Source organism: Vidua macroura, chromosome 3, assembly GCF_024509145.1.
Source record: "Vidua macroura isolate BioBank_ID:100142 chromosome 3, ASM2450914v1, whole genome shotgun sequence".
Taxonomy (NCBI): domain Eukaryota; kingdom Metazoa; phylum Chordata; class Aves; order Passeriformes; family Viduidae; genus Vidua; species Vidua macroura.
The window spans coordinates 39,836,512-39,849,633 of record NC_071573.1 but is presented as its reverse complement, the minus strand read 5'-3'; the positions used below and the strand labels follow the sequence as shown (position 1 = coordinate 39,849,633).

Below are 13,122 nucleotides of genomic sequence, written 5' to 3'. Positions count from 1 at the left end.
CATGGTGCTCTTCTTGATCCTCCGTCCAAGGACATTTGTTCCCTCAGATTTCTCCCTGCAACTCTTCCCTCTGATAATCCCATCACCTTCTGTCAACAGCTGACGTGTAAATTCATCAGGAGCGCAAAGGTTACTGCTGCTTTCCCAACCCTCTTCCCTTTTCCCATCAATAGTACCATCCTCTTATTCTGCTGATCTTGAGCAGCCCCAGACTCTCCTGCCACAGCCCCTACACCGAGTTTGCAGTTCACTCCTGCAGCTGAACCCCTGGGGATGAAGCCTCATGGCTTTGCCAGCTTCCTTCCCTGAACCTGTAAGGTTTCCATCCACCAATCCAATCCTCCTGCTTTTCAGTTTTCACTGTTTTGTACTTTCTACTAAAGCCCCTTTTTTCTACCTCTTTTTCCCAATCCACCTGCATAAGGATCCCAGACAGGCAGGATTTCATATTCATAGAATCATATAACAGTCTACGTTGGAAGGGGTCCTGAAAGTCATCTAGTTCCAACCCCCATGCCATGGGCAGGGATACCTTCCACTATAAGGTGGACACCACACACATTCCATACCACCTTTACTTTATGCAGGTTTGAGTAGCCTTCTCATCCCTTCCCCTTCTTCCATCACATTTGTTTTTAAGAAGGTGGACCAAGATCATCACACCCTAGTAATTCCCCATCTGCTTCTTTCCTCCAATTCCTTGAAAGGCCAGGACAGATAAAGGACAGCCCACAAATAAAGAGGGAGGAATTGATGCCACAGTACCAGCTGGCTCTAACAGTAAGGAGAACAGCTTAAAGTCCCTCCCAGGCTGTCTCCTTCCAGACTAGGAGGAATGAAGGTCCTCCCTAGGTTTTGGGATGAGCACTTTTCCCTCCTCTAACTTCTTTTTGATCCCCCAGTTGAATGGTGGATATCATCAAAACCAAACTTTCCTTCCTCAGCAGCATCACCAGTCACATCAAAACCCATTTGATTAAAACTAAAAAGTTTCTCCTTACTCAACTGGATTAATGAGTTCATAGAAGCTCTTAGCAGGGGAACTCCTGAAGAAAGAAGTGGGGGTGTTTAGTTCTTCTCTGTTAGTTTGCTTGTATAAACAATTTGTTTTCTCTCTCCTGGGACACTCTGTTTTTAAATAGGCTTTTTAGAAGGGAATAAAACTCATTTGTTGAAATGGTGAATCTGGGTCCAAGTACTACCAAAAGCAGAGCATTCCAAACACATTGGTGACTCCACATATTTACTGTACTGTATGTTATGCACATAGATCAGACAGTCTGTTGGTGTCACTTTTTTTCTTTCGGATCTGAACCAAATGCAATCAAACCCAGAAAGTAAAGCAGCAGTCAGGTGACAGGCTGTTTCCTAGGGTTTAATTCTTGCTGACACACTGGTACCAAAAGATTCCCATGACTGCCAGCAACAAACATTGGCAACCATTGTGTATGGGGAGCTCAGACTAAGTGTAGTGAGATACATATTTACTTAGTCCTTTTAAAAATGAAAAATTAAATTGTTTAACAGCTAGTAAATTCCATCACTCTTGTTCTGCAGATAATAAAGAGGAAGCTGCCAATAGGTGAAAATACTTCTTAGGTTACACAGTACAGTTTCAAGACTTAATACAGAATTAGTTTATTGCTTGTACACCTGGTGCCAGTTATTTTTATGCAGCTTCTTTGTATAAATTCAACAACTTCCAGGTCTATCAACCACTTTTAATACAAACACCAACAAGTCCATTTCTGCCTTCTGTACCTCAGCTATGACGTATCCCCTGCACAAATGCAAACCCATGTCCCTGGGGAGTCACAAATCTCTCGAGTAACTTGACCTGCTGTGACTGAGCTAGGAGAACTCAATCCAGCCCTAAAATTAATCTTTTTGTTCCCAGTCAGTCTATCTTTGTTCCAAAACCACAGCACTAAAGGGCAAATCAAGGAGAAAACAAACATCTTCCGCAGTTTGTGGACCATGACCTCAAGTGGCCAGGACTGCTGTCCTGCATCTCTTCCTACTTGCAAAGTTCTATTCCTGCCTACTGGAGAAGGTGAACATGAACAATGCCCAGCAAGGAACTGGCATCAGCTTCCCCCTCTGCTTTGTCCATCCTGCCAATGATGCCTTAGCCTAAGTATTGTAAAATGCAGGCAAACCCAATGGGAAGAAATGATGATGTCCAACATCAGTTCAGAAGGCTGAATGATTTCTTTATTAGAACTATGCTATAATACATTAATATACTATATAAAGGAAGATACTAAAACTACATACCTACTTTTCTAACTACCATATATAACTAACAACTTGTGACCCTGTTCTCCAGTCCAGACACAGGTGGATCTGATTGGCCATTAGGCTCAAACAATCCTCACCAGAATCCAATCAAGCATTCACCCAGGTAAACAATTCTCCAAACACATTATACGTAGGAAAAACAAGGAGCAGAAATAGAAATTGTTTTCTCTTTCTTTCTCTCTGTGTACCTCTATGAAAAATCCTGAGAGAGAGAGAAATGTGCTGCCATACCTAATCTTCCTACCACTGCTTCTGTGTACAGCAAACACTGGCTACCCTGTGCTATTAGCACTGTAGAATTCTGCAGCAGGAGTTACTTGTTTGAAACCTGCATGTTCAATGAACTGCTGGCAGTTTCTGCTTGTTAATCTCTTGATCAGAAATAGATTCCAAGCCCAGCAGCACCTTCAAACAACTATCATGTCTCTTAGCACCTTCCCGCACAAAAGCATCTCTGTCCAATCTCCTAAAACACACAGTAAATCCACACAGAAACATTGCACAACACATTTCACACCTAAACATGAATTACACTATCATACTCTAGCCTGAAAAAGTAACAGCTCAATTTACCATTCTACAACCACCAAGGCTGTAATGTAAGAAAGTCTCCCTAAGAAATTATAATTTTGCCAACTGCCTCAGACATTTACAGGCAGCCTTGGAAGATCTGACCTTTAAGTGATGACCATCCTATGTGCAGTTTGGAGTTAGCCTACACTTACACACCACAAGCTCAGGGATTCAATGGCAAGGACTCTATGGTGCAGGTGCTCTGCTGAAATGGATCTGTTAGAGAAACATCTAAGCCTTGCTGTGGTGAATAACTATTTGAAAGGCAGGGAAAAGACTACAGCCTAGAAATGGGTGCAAATAGCCAAGCAAATAACCATGTTGCCTTCAGTTAAAAGCTGGCCAGCTTGAGACTGACAACTGACAACCAGGTGTCTGTGCTAGCCACCAGACAGTGGATGAATAGAAGGAAAGGATTCCATAAAATGCTGAAAAGAGTCACCCTGCAGGCGTCATACATAATCAACTTTGCCAAAACTTTACACAAGCTAGTCTTCTTCACAGTTTGTACATTCAGACTAAAAAGGTCAGAGACTATGTATACAACCTGTCAGTGACAAGGCCTGATGTTTTATCTTTGTCTAGACCTCTCCCAGTTTCCAGAGTTAAACATGGTCTGTTGGCCTGAATTAGTGCTACTTTAAGAAAATGTATCAGCCAGGAAAAGCATGAACAGAGAAAAACTAATGGACCATTCATAGCTAAAATTCGATATATAGTGTGTAAACACTTTGTTGGATGGAAAGCTTACTGGCAAATGAGGTGAACCTACAATCTACCTTTCTTAAATTTCTTTTCCTTCTAATGCACCACATTTCAGCAAAATGTTCCAAAGGAAGATTTCCATTAGCAAAATAAAGGTTGTCTTGCCATTCTGTTGGGCCCAAGGGCATGCCCTGCCTCCACACAGGGCAAATGCCTGTAACCAGCATTACAGTCTGATCCCATGAAGCAAAGGAAATATTCCCATAGACAGAACTGTGCAGGGAACACAACACCCACCCTCATGTGGTAATTGGAAGGCCCAGGAACAAAAACCCCAACAGTCTTCTCATCATGATTGCTGCATTGCCTCCTAGCAGCAGTTTTAACTAAACTGATGAACACAGGCCTTTGTGAAGGAAAAGGTGGTATGAAACAACATCTTGATATTGAGACTACTTTCTTCAATTCACTGTTTCCAAGTTAGTCTCAATCCAGCAATCCTCAGCTAAACATACTTCCCAGCTAACCCCAAGGCCCAAGACTTTCTTAGTTTTACATTCTGCACTCAGGTGATGCAGCCAAAAGCCTGCCAGGAACATTATTAAGATTATATAAGCTAACATTCTTCTAGTCATGACTAGAATATTGATCGTAACTACTGAAAAAACAACTCTGTATGTTCCCACTGTATGTTCTTAGAACACATAAAACAATGAAAAGCAACACACAGAGCATCAGTGGAACTGCCACATTATTATGCACTACTTGCCCTGAATAAACCTTAATTAAAAGGTTGAATTTAGACATAGCTTTCAGGGTATAGCTTCTCATACTAAAAAGGAGAGAAAAAGCAGCTGCCTCCTCCAGCTCACTGTGGAGTAGTGAAAGCCATGGTTCTCTGTGATGCAGCAAACAGAAAGCCACCAGCAGCCCAGGAAGGCACCCAGTATGTCTGCCAAGAGAGTACACCACTCCAGCAAGGATCAAATCACACAGGATCCAGCTAAAACATGTCTCTGGCTTCCAGAGCTGTTGTAAACCACGTGGAAATACACCATAGCTATTACGGTGTATCACCATAAGTGATAGCTAACATATGCCCAGGCATTCATGAAACACCAAGGGATGAAAAAATATTTTCCATATAAACATCAAAAAATGAACCTGCACTATAACAAACCAAATACTTACTTTGACAGATCATCATCTTCTAGCAAAAAATTTGCAGTAAAGGTAAACATTTAAAGAGAAATACTGCAAAACAGATGCTGAAAATATCTTTGTAGGGCTTCCTGCCAAAGTGGAGGAGCTATGCATCTATCAGTGTAACAAACATGAACCAAGAATTTTTATGGAACCACTAAATGGAAAGTTTGAACTATCCAAAGGAAAGACAGGTGCTCGCTTTATGGTGAACTCATTTTTCCCTCTGCTAAAAATTCCAAGCACTACAGTTGGCAGAGGATATACTACATAAATGAAGAGCACCAACACAAGTTAGAAGTGAGCCTTTCTACCTGTAATGAACAGTTTCCACGTGTTCCCCAGAGACGCGGGCAGGGTCTTCTTAGTTCCCATGGCAACACTAAAAAAACTACTAACTCTAGCTAAGTACCGATATTGAAATGCTAATTAGCTAATTGCTCTGTTTGTTTTCTCTAAACTACCTAGAGATTACTGGCCTCCCACCCCTCCACGCTGCCATTCTGGGACTAACATGCAAATAAAAAACCCTTAGAATCATGGGAGTATTTTTAGGAGATAAAAAGGACTATAAATCAAAAACTGAACACAGTAGAGGAGTCTAGACAAATGCCCTAGCTGAGGAAGAGGGAAACACATCCCCTGATTGACTTTTACCCGTCGCCATCACCTAAGAAAGAATAGACTAGGTTAGGCTGTGAGAAGCAGGGAGACAGAAGCAGAGAGAGAGAGAGAGAGGGAGCCCTGGTGCTGCCACCATGGAAGGAGTGGGGACAGCTGTTGTTCTGGATTTCAGCAACAGACTCTGCACGCCACGCCTCCTCACCCTCTGGCCACTGGTGTGCCACAAGGAAAGAAGAAGGGACAGCTGCTGCTCTGGACTTCAGTGATAGACTCTGCATGCCTCCTTCCTTTCGGCCGCCTGGGAAAGCTACAACCGCGGGGGTGAGCTCCATGTCGAGCCCCCTGCCCAGCTGATTTTTTTAATAAAGAGCTGAACATTAATAAAGGCATTAGCCCTGTTCATTTCACTACCTAACTCCTCAAATATAATTTCCTGAAGTTCCAGTTACTTAAAAGCAATTTACAAAGACTTCACCAGCAATTCCCAGCTCTAACACACATTCAGAGAAACACTTCAGGATAAGTTTTATGGCACCTACTATTTAAATCAATCAAGTTCAAGTCCCCAGCACATTTTCTACTTCCACCTCCCAAAACTGAATTCTCATAAACTTCCAAAATAACCATCATTTTAACAGCTGTATCTAGATAAAACTAGTAAAACCAAAGTAAAAATTTAGGGATATGCTGTGGCACAGGTGCATACACAACTTAAATAACCTAGAGCACCTTAAAGGTTCCCAGTCATGAATCCAGACAGTTGTGGCCCTTAGCAAACACACCACAAGAACCCTGCTTCCTTCTCCTAAGTTATTCAGTGTGTCCAAAGGCTGATTTTTATTCTTGCATTAACTACCAAGAATGCTGTGAGTAAATTATTCTTTTTTAAATCCCCAGCTGTAGCTAAAATAGTTTATTATAACATTTACTGGGGGCTGAAATTTCATAGCTGCCAATATCTAACTGCTTTTCAAAAAAATTACAGTCTCAGCAAGTTATACAGCATAAAGCATGCCAAGGCCCCAGTTGGCACAAGGATGCATGTTTATCTTTGTGAAGGTTATGGTTTGTGGCTGCATTAAAAAAAAAAAAAAAAAAAAAAAAAGAGTTAAAAAACTTCTTTACAAAAGACGGTGAGCAGTTTCCCACACAAGCCAGATCCAAAACTGACAGCAGACATCCCCAGGCCTCAGTACAGGCGTTTTTTAATTCCCAAGTTAGAATTATCAGAAGGCTCACAGAACCAGCACAAAACTGGAGTATAGGGCAGCACCTTGCCACACTGGCTCAGGCACACAGGTTAGGCTGGAACACAACAGCTCGGAATTCCACCCACTGCTCCACACAAGAGAACCCCTCCCCACACCCCCGTGCCACAGCATCTGGCTTTTGCACTGAGTGCCTGCAGGGCAGCAAGACAATAAAGGGTTGCTTGTAAACAGCATTTCTCCGGGCACTGGCTCCCTGTGCTGCTCTGACCACTCACTCAGATCTGCCTTCTTCCATTCCCATGTGCTCCACAGCTCCAAGACCTCACCTGAACCAGGGAGCCAAATACAGGTTCCCCTTGCTTTCCATACATTCACTCTCAAATGCATTTAAAGACACATCTTAGCATGTGCTCAAAAATCATCATCCATTAGGAGGAAATATTAAGCAAAGGATTTAGAGGAAGACAAGGCTACAGATCCACAGTCAAGAATGAAATGTCAGCATATGCAATACACGTCAACCATGAAAGCAAAACCAGTAAGGTTCTGGGTTATTTTCACGTCACAAGCATGTATGTTTAAACAAAGTCAGCACTGAAGAGCTCTGGAGTTAATTCCTGGAATGCACAGATTTCTATTTAGCAAATACAAACTAGAAGCCAAAACCATCATTTTTGATACAAAAAAGCACAAAAGAACCATTTAAAAGTCAAAAAAGTATGTGGCTATTGTGGTCTTTTTCTATACAAGCCACTTGTGAGACCTTGTTTAGAGCACTGTATTTAGTTCTGGGCATCTGGCCAGATGACATTCACATTCTGGAGCTGGTGGAGTGAGGAAAAAGAATAGTTTTGGGGTTTTTTTTTGAGAAAAGTCCCTCAGAAAAGAGTTGTGTCTGCATCTAAGCATGTACATGTGAGACTGGGGAGGTGACTTAACATGTCTCACCAGAGTCAATCTGCAGTGCTCTGCCAGTTGTAAAGGAGCAACAGCAATTTGCAGCAAAAGATTTGTCCTTTGGTTTCTGAATACCATACAAAACAATCCAGTGCTTACAGACTTTTCAAGACTCAAAGACAGCACTTGCTTATGCGCAAAGCAGGGCTTTTACTCTTCAAAGACAAGTTACAGATAAGACATCTTCCAAGAACATTCATTTATACAGCTGTCTCAAAAACCCTGTTCCAAGATCAGGAGGAAAAATGTCATTTTCTCATTGTACCCTCACATTATACACAGTGTTCCTCCCCAGACTAGAATCCTCCCCAGTGCAGCATCATTACCTGTTTTCTCACACAACACCCAACACAAATGGGTGCACTAATTCCGAACAGTATAATGACGATTACATACTACAAAATACTGTTATTCCTGCCAGAGGATTTGTAGGACTCCAGGAACTTCCTTTTGCTATTTTCACTCTATCATGGTGAGATCTTCATACTCCTCTCCAATGTTTATGCTGATGGCAGAATCCTTACCAACTCCAAAGGAAACAGTACAGCATTAACACGCCACAATTTTCAACTGAGCTAATTGTTTAGATCAAAACTTCCAAAAGACCAGAATGAACCTTAATGACAGAACATGACTGCAGCTCCACAATTTCTTTTCCATTATGTGTAGTTTCATTCTGCTCATCTCAAGGTACAAACATGGCTTTAGCCATCCCGCAAAATTTTCAATTTTACTTTAAAAAGTAAACAATGGGTTCTATGTATGCAGGCTCATAAAATCAACATAAGGCAACTAAAAGTTACATGGGTAAAGCCAAGCTCTTGGGCCTGATTCAGCATTCACAATAGCACAAATTCAGAAGCAACTCCCTTGAAGTCAATAAAGGATAAAACATACTGTCAACAGAGGAGAACTAGGCCCACCCTCCTTTGACTAAAGCATGATCCTCATCAAAAATGGACTTCATAAGCATGAGAGAACCTGGGAACTTATGCTACATTATTATGCTTTTTGTTTTGTCTGAAAACTTCAGGCAGCTGAAACAGGCAGCTACAAACACTTCCATGCAGAGACTCTTGCCCTGCCTGCTTGGGCAGAGAGCAGCAGCATGCACTTTACCCACACTTTTCCCAGCAGTACAACACCCAAATGACAAAAGGACCTGTGCTTCTGCACTGCACAAACCTCTCCCTCTGTCTTGCCAGTCACATCATCAGCTGAGACAGGAGATGCTTTTTGGGGCAGAATGCCCAGCGTGGAGGCAGCCATGGACTGCTGTTGCTGTGCCTAGCAGGTCCTTCACCACCTTTCATTTCTGCAGCAGCCTTGTAGAACAAGGAGGCAGAGAAATGACTGTATGTGTTTGCTTTAGGTCCTTGAAGCCAAATTCATAGGCTGAGTTAAAGCACAGCATGTCTCCCCTGCCTGGCAAGGATCACACAGGGCCAGGACTAAAAGCAGGATCAGACCATGTACACACTTCAGACTCTACAGCCAAGAATGCGAAGCAGCAGCAGCTGCCCTTCCACAAACAAACCATGTCATGGTACACAGCAGTGGAGACAAAGAAAATTCCATGTCCCTGACAGCTCTTTCTACTTGTCCTGCTCTAGCTGCAAATACTCAGGACTCCTGAATATGTATGGTAAGGTGAACCAGAGCACCTCAGCACTGGTTAACTGCAGGTGGTAGAGTATCAGGTACCAGTAATGTCCACAGTAGTCCTACTCTGGATCACAAGCACCATAAATGCTAAGAAGCATCCAGACCTCCTTTGCAGCTGCCATTAATGTGCTCCATGAGAAGACAGAGAATAACTGTATTGCATTAAGTGTCTTGATGTAGCATTTAATGTGTCAGGGGAAATTTATTTTCAGTGCTCTGAAGTAAGACCTGTATTAAAAAACTAGAGCCTCATATCCATCCAATTAATACTAAAACGTTTCTGTGTTTTGCTACACAGTGATTCAATGTAACACAGGGTACTAAATATTCAGTTACACTTCCAACCCCTCTCCTGATAGGCATTACCGATTGAATGGTGACTCAAACCAAAAAAAAAGGTAACTGGCATGCTTGACTCTGCCTAGCATTGTCTCCACAGCAACTCTTCACTGAGGAATTTTAGAGGGTTTTTTTGAGACACATCTTGAGAAATCTCCAATTGCATATTAGAGGTACGTAAAGCCTCTTACTCTTAAGCCTCTTACTCTTGAGATCTGTATGGTATGCAAAATATTTCTTACAGCCACAGGCAAGAGCTACACAACCACAGAGCCTGCAATACATTTGATCACAGAACCAGTTTTCTGTGTGCTGCATCACCGATGTTTTTAGTCACTGTGTCTGCAAGGTAAGAGCATGATTTTGCTGTTTATCTCCTTTCTCTTCCAGATACAGAGTCTCTTAGTTATTCTACAGAAACAATAAACTGTGGCTGCGGTTTAGTGAGATGTTAAGAAAAGACCCGAGTCCATATCTACTTGATACAGTACTCCATCAATCCCCTGCTGCTGATGGGAGATTAATTACCTCACTTATGACTACAATGTGACACCCACATTATTCTCGTACATTAACAGCAGCTCTTTAACTACTATAGTAACAGCACTGTTCTTTTCTTTTCAAGGCAGTAGGTCCTCTCCGAAAAAAATTCAGTCACCCTATTGATCATTCAGTCTCTCAGTAGTCACTGCTTGAACTAGCTTTAAAAACAACTCAAAAATGTCCCAATAGTTAAGTAGTTAAGAGCTAGTCTTCTTCTACGCCAAGAGCAATAGGAGCCACTCCTCCTGGTCCTGTCAGCCGCACACCAGAACACCTGTCCAGCTGCCCACTCACCAAATGCCTCAGCAAGGTGGGAGGAGGGGACACTGGAGCAGAGTTTCACACAGACACCAGAACTACTTTCCTAGACGTGGAGTGAGAGACACTGAGCTGGCTGGGAGTGCAACAGGGTGACAGAGTGATCTACCACAGTTCACTCACAAGAGCTCCCCAAGATACTGTATCCAGCTGCACCAGCAGCAAGGGCTGCCAATAGACCCCTGGCCAGCACAGCCTCATTCCACTTCCTCTTGCTAATCCAATTAAATAATCAAGCCCTAAGGAATAAACTGGTATTTTTGGAGCTAAACAGATCTGTAACTAATGAACCTTAATATAGATCTGGACTGAGGAAAGTCAAGGGCTTGGTTGCATGGCTATACTGGCATACTTTTACCACAACAAAACACAGAATTACTCATGGAACCAGTGCAGACACAGCTGAATTGAACACAGAGCTGCTGTGGAGCAGCAGAGTCATGGCTGTTGAGCCCTTGCCTTTCCAAGCATTGCCCCATCAGCATTCCAGCCCCCGCCTAGCAAACACACACCTCTTCAGGTACCATCAACTCCACTCACCCAACCAGTTCCTCAGCTGTTACCCCAAGCTATCCTCTGAGGGAGAAAGGGCTCCGGCCAGCACTGTCCTGTTTACCCCCGGGGCTTCTGCTGTCACGCAAATACCTGGTGGAAATTCTGTTCTGCTCACTCCTCATCAACTCAGCTGGGCTGGTAAAGGTACATAAAGATGTTCCTTATTTAACAGGTCTTAAGAGTTACACTTTGGGAAATCAGCAAATAAAACAAAGGAGAGGCGAGTAGCCTGAAAAGATGGGAAGACAGCACAGAGCACACAGAGGATAATACACCGTCTGCTTTTCTACATCTACCAAATCATACCTGCGTGATCTAAAATAAACTTTTGATATAATATTTACAAGGAAACATTTCAGGAGAGGACGCAGCCAGACATAAACCGCATCCCCGCGTTTTATGTCCCAGGAGCCCACACTTCAGCCAGCAAAGGGAGCAGATGCCCGGACTGAGGACTCCTCGTGGAGCAGGGTCTGGACTCCTGCCCACGGCGGGCACTGCCGCGGCAGTGCCAGGGCCGGGGCCGTGCTACGGGATCGCACCGCACTGCGCTCCCCTCACGCGAGTCCAGGACACCCGAGGGGACAGGGAGGCGGCGGGACGGACACCAGCAAGGTCCCCAGCCCGGGGCCCGCGGGGACCGGCCCGACCCGGCCGCCCTTGGCTGGGAAAGGGCAGAGTCTGGTGAGAGCAAGGCGAGGACAATGCTGCCCCGCGGCACCGGTGGCTGCCCGGGCTCGGCTGGGCCCGACCCTCCCGTTCCCGCGGCGCTTTCGCGGGGGCGGTTTTGATCGGGCCCCGCGAACAGCACGGACAGCCGCGACCCCCGCACGGCCCAGGGCCCTTCCCTCACCTGACCTCATCTCGCTTCGCCTCACCTCGCCTCCCGCGCGTCGGTGGCAGCGCAGTCGGAGCCGTCACAGCCGGCCGGGCCGGACGGAGTAACGGGGAGGGGCCGGCTCTGCGCCGCCGCTCAGCTGCCCCCGGGCCCGGCCCCTGCGCATGCGTCTCTTCCGCGCTGCGCTTCGCCCCCGCCGAGCCGGGCAGAGACCCTCTGGGCACCGGAAGCGCCCCGGCTACGGGGTCGGACAGGGCAGAGCCCCTCAGGATACTGGGGACAGCCCGGGCATGGGGCCGGGCAGGACAAGCCCCTCAGGGCACCGGGGACACACCGGCACCTGCATGTGGGGCGGGGTGGCCTCACAGATGTCTCCAAGTCACCAGGACCCGTGCGACGGGCGCAGTTTTCCGACTTGGGCCAAAGAAACTGATGAAGATCATTCGCAGCCTCGATGCTATTAGGCTGTGTATTTTCCACAGCTCATTCCAAGATGCGTTTCAGTGCAACTTATCTCAATAACAAAACAATGAGAGCAACATTTCCTTTCCATTCTGGCAGCTGCCAGCAGTGCCCATTAAGAATGCCAGTGACCACAGTGAGGAGCAGCTGCCGTGTCAAGCCTAGTTGCAAACACGTTTATACACATTCATAGACACACCACAGTGGCAAAATCTGCTTAAAGGGGGTATAAACAATTCCAAAATCGAGACCATTAAAATGAAATGTGAATGCTTACCTAGCTTTGAGGAGGCAGGACAAAGGAATGCTGTCTCATGTCCAAGAGGATTTTTATATTAATCCATGGCTTCCATGAAAGCTCCCATTTATCTTCAGGCCCAAGAGCCCTGGTTGGCCCTGCTGAGCAGCTCCTGTTGCTGCCATGCAATTTATAGCTGCTTTTTGAGAGAGGCATGAACTCTGGCAAGAGTTGGAGCAGTCCTGCTTGACAGTTGTGGCAGCAATGCTGAGTTCTACAAGGTGTCTCCAGGGCCACTGGCAATGGCTCCACCTGCATGAATATCACACAGAACTGGGACATTAAAATGCATTTATTAAGAACTCTATTGTGACTGACTTTTCAGTCCAATGGGAGCTGCTGGTGTTTATTCAGGAGCCTAAAACACTGAAATGAAGTCCAGCTTTGCAGTGCCTGGTTTGGTAGAGCCATAAGAGTCCTTGGCTACCCTTTTACAGAGAGAATGGAAGACACTGCTGCTCCCCTCTCCCTGCGAAACATTTGAGAGCAATGAAGTGAACTGCTAGCCACAGAAGAAAACAAGACCAGAA

The 13,122-nt window shown here is 44.8% G+C and overlaps 1 protein-coding gene across 3 annotated transcripts in view; it reads right to left on the bottom strand.

Moving 5' to 3' along the window:
* Window positions 1-12,652, bottom strand: part of RIN2 (Ras and Rab interactor 2) — a 75,317-nt gene extending 62,665 nt beyond the window's left edge. For 2 of the 3 annotated variants that reach the window (XM_053974735.1, XM_053974740.1), the window contains exon 1: window positions 11,873-11,924. The gene's annotated coding sequence lies outside the window, so the exon portion shown is untranslated. Of the gene's footprint in view, window positions 1-11,872; window positions 11,925-12,571 lie in introns of those variants that run through there. The other variant, XM_053974736.1, reaches the window with a different exon arrangement.
* Between the last annotated feature and the right edge of the window lie 470 nt (window positions 12,653-13,122).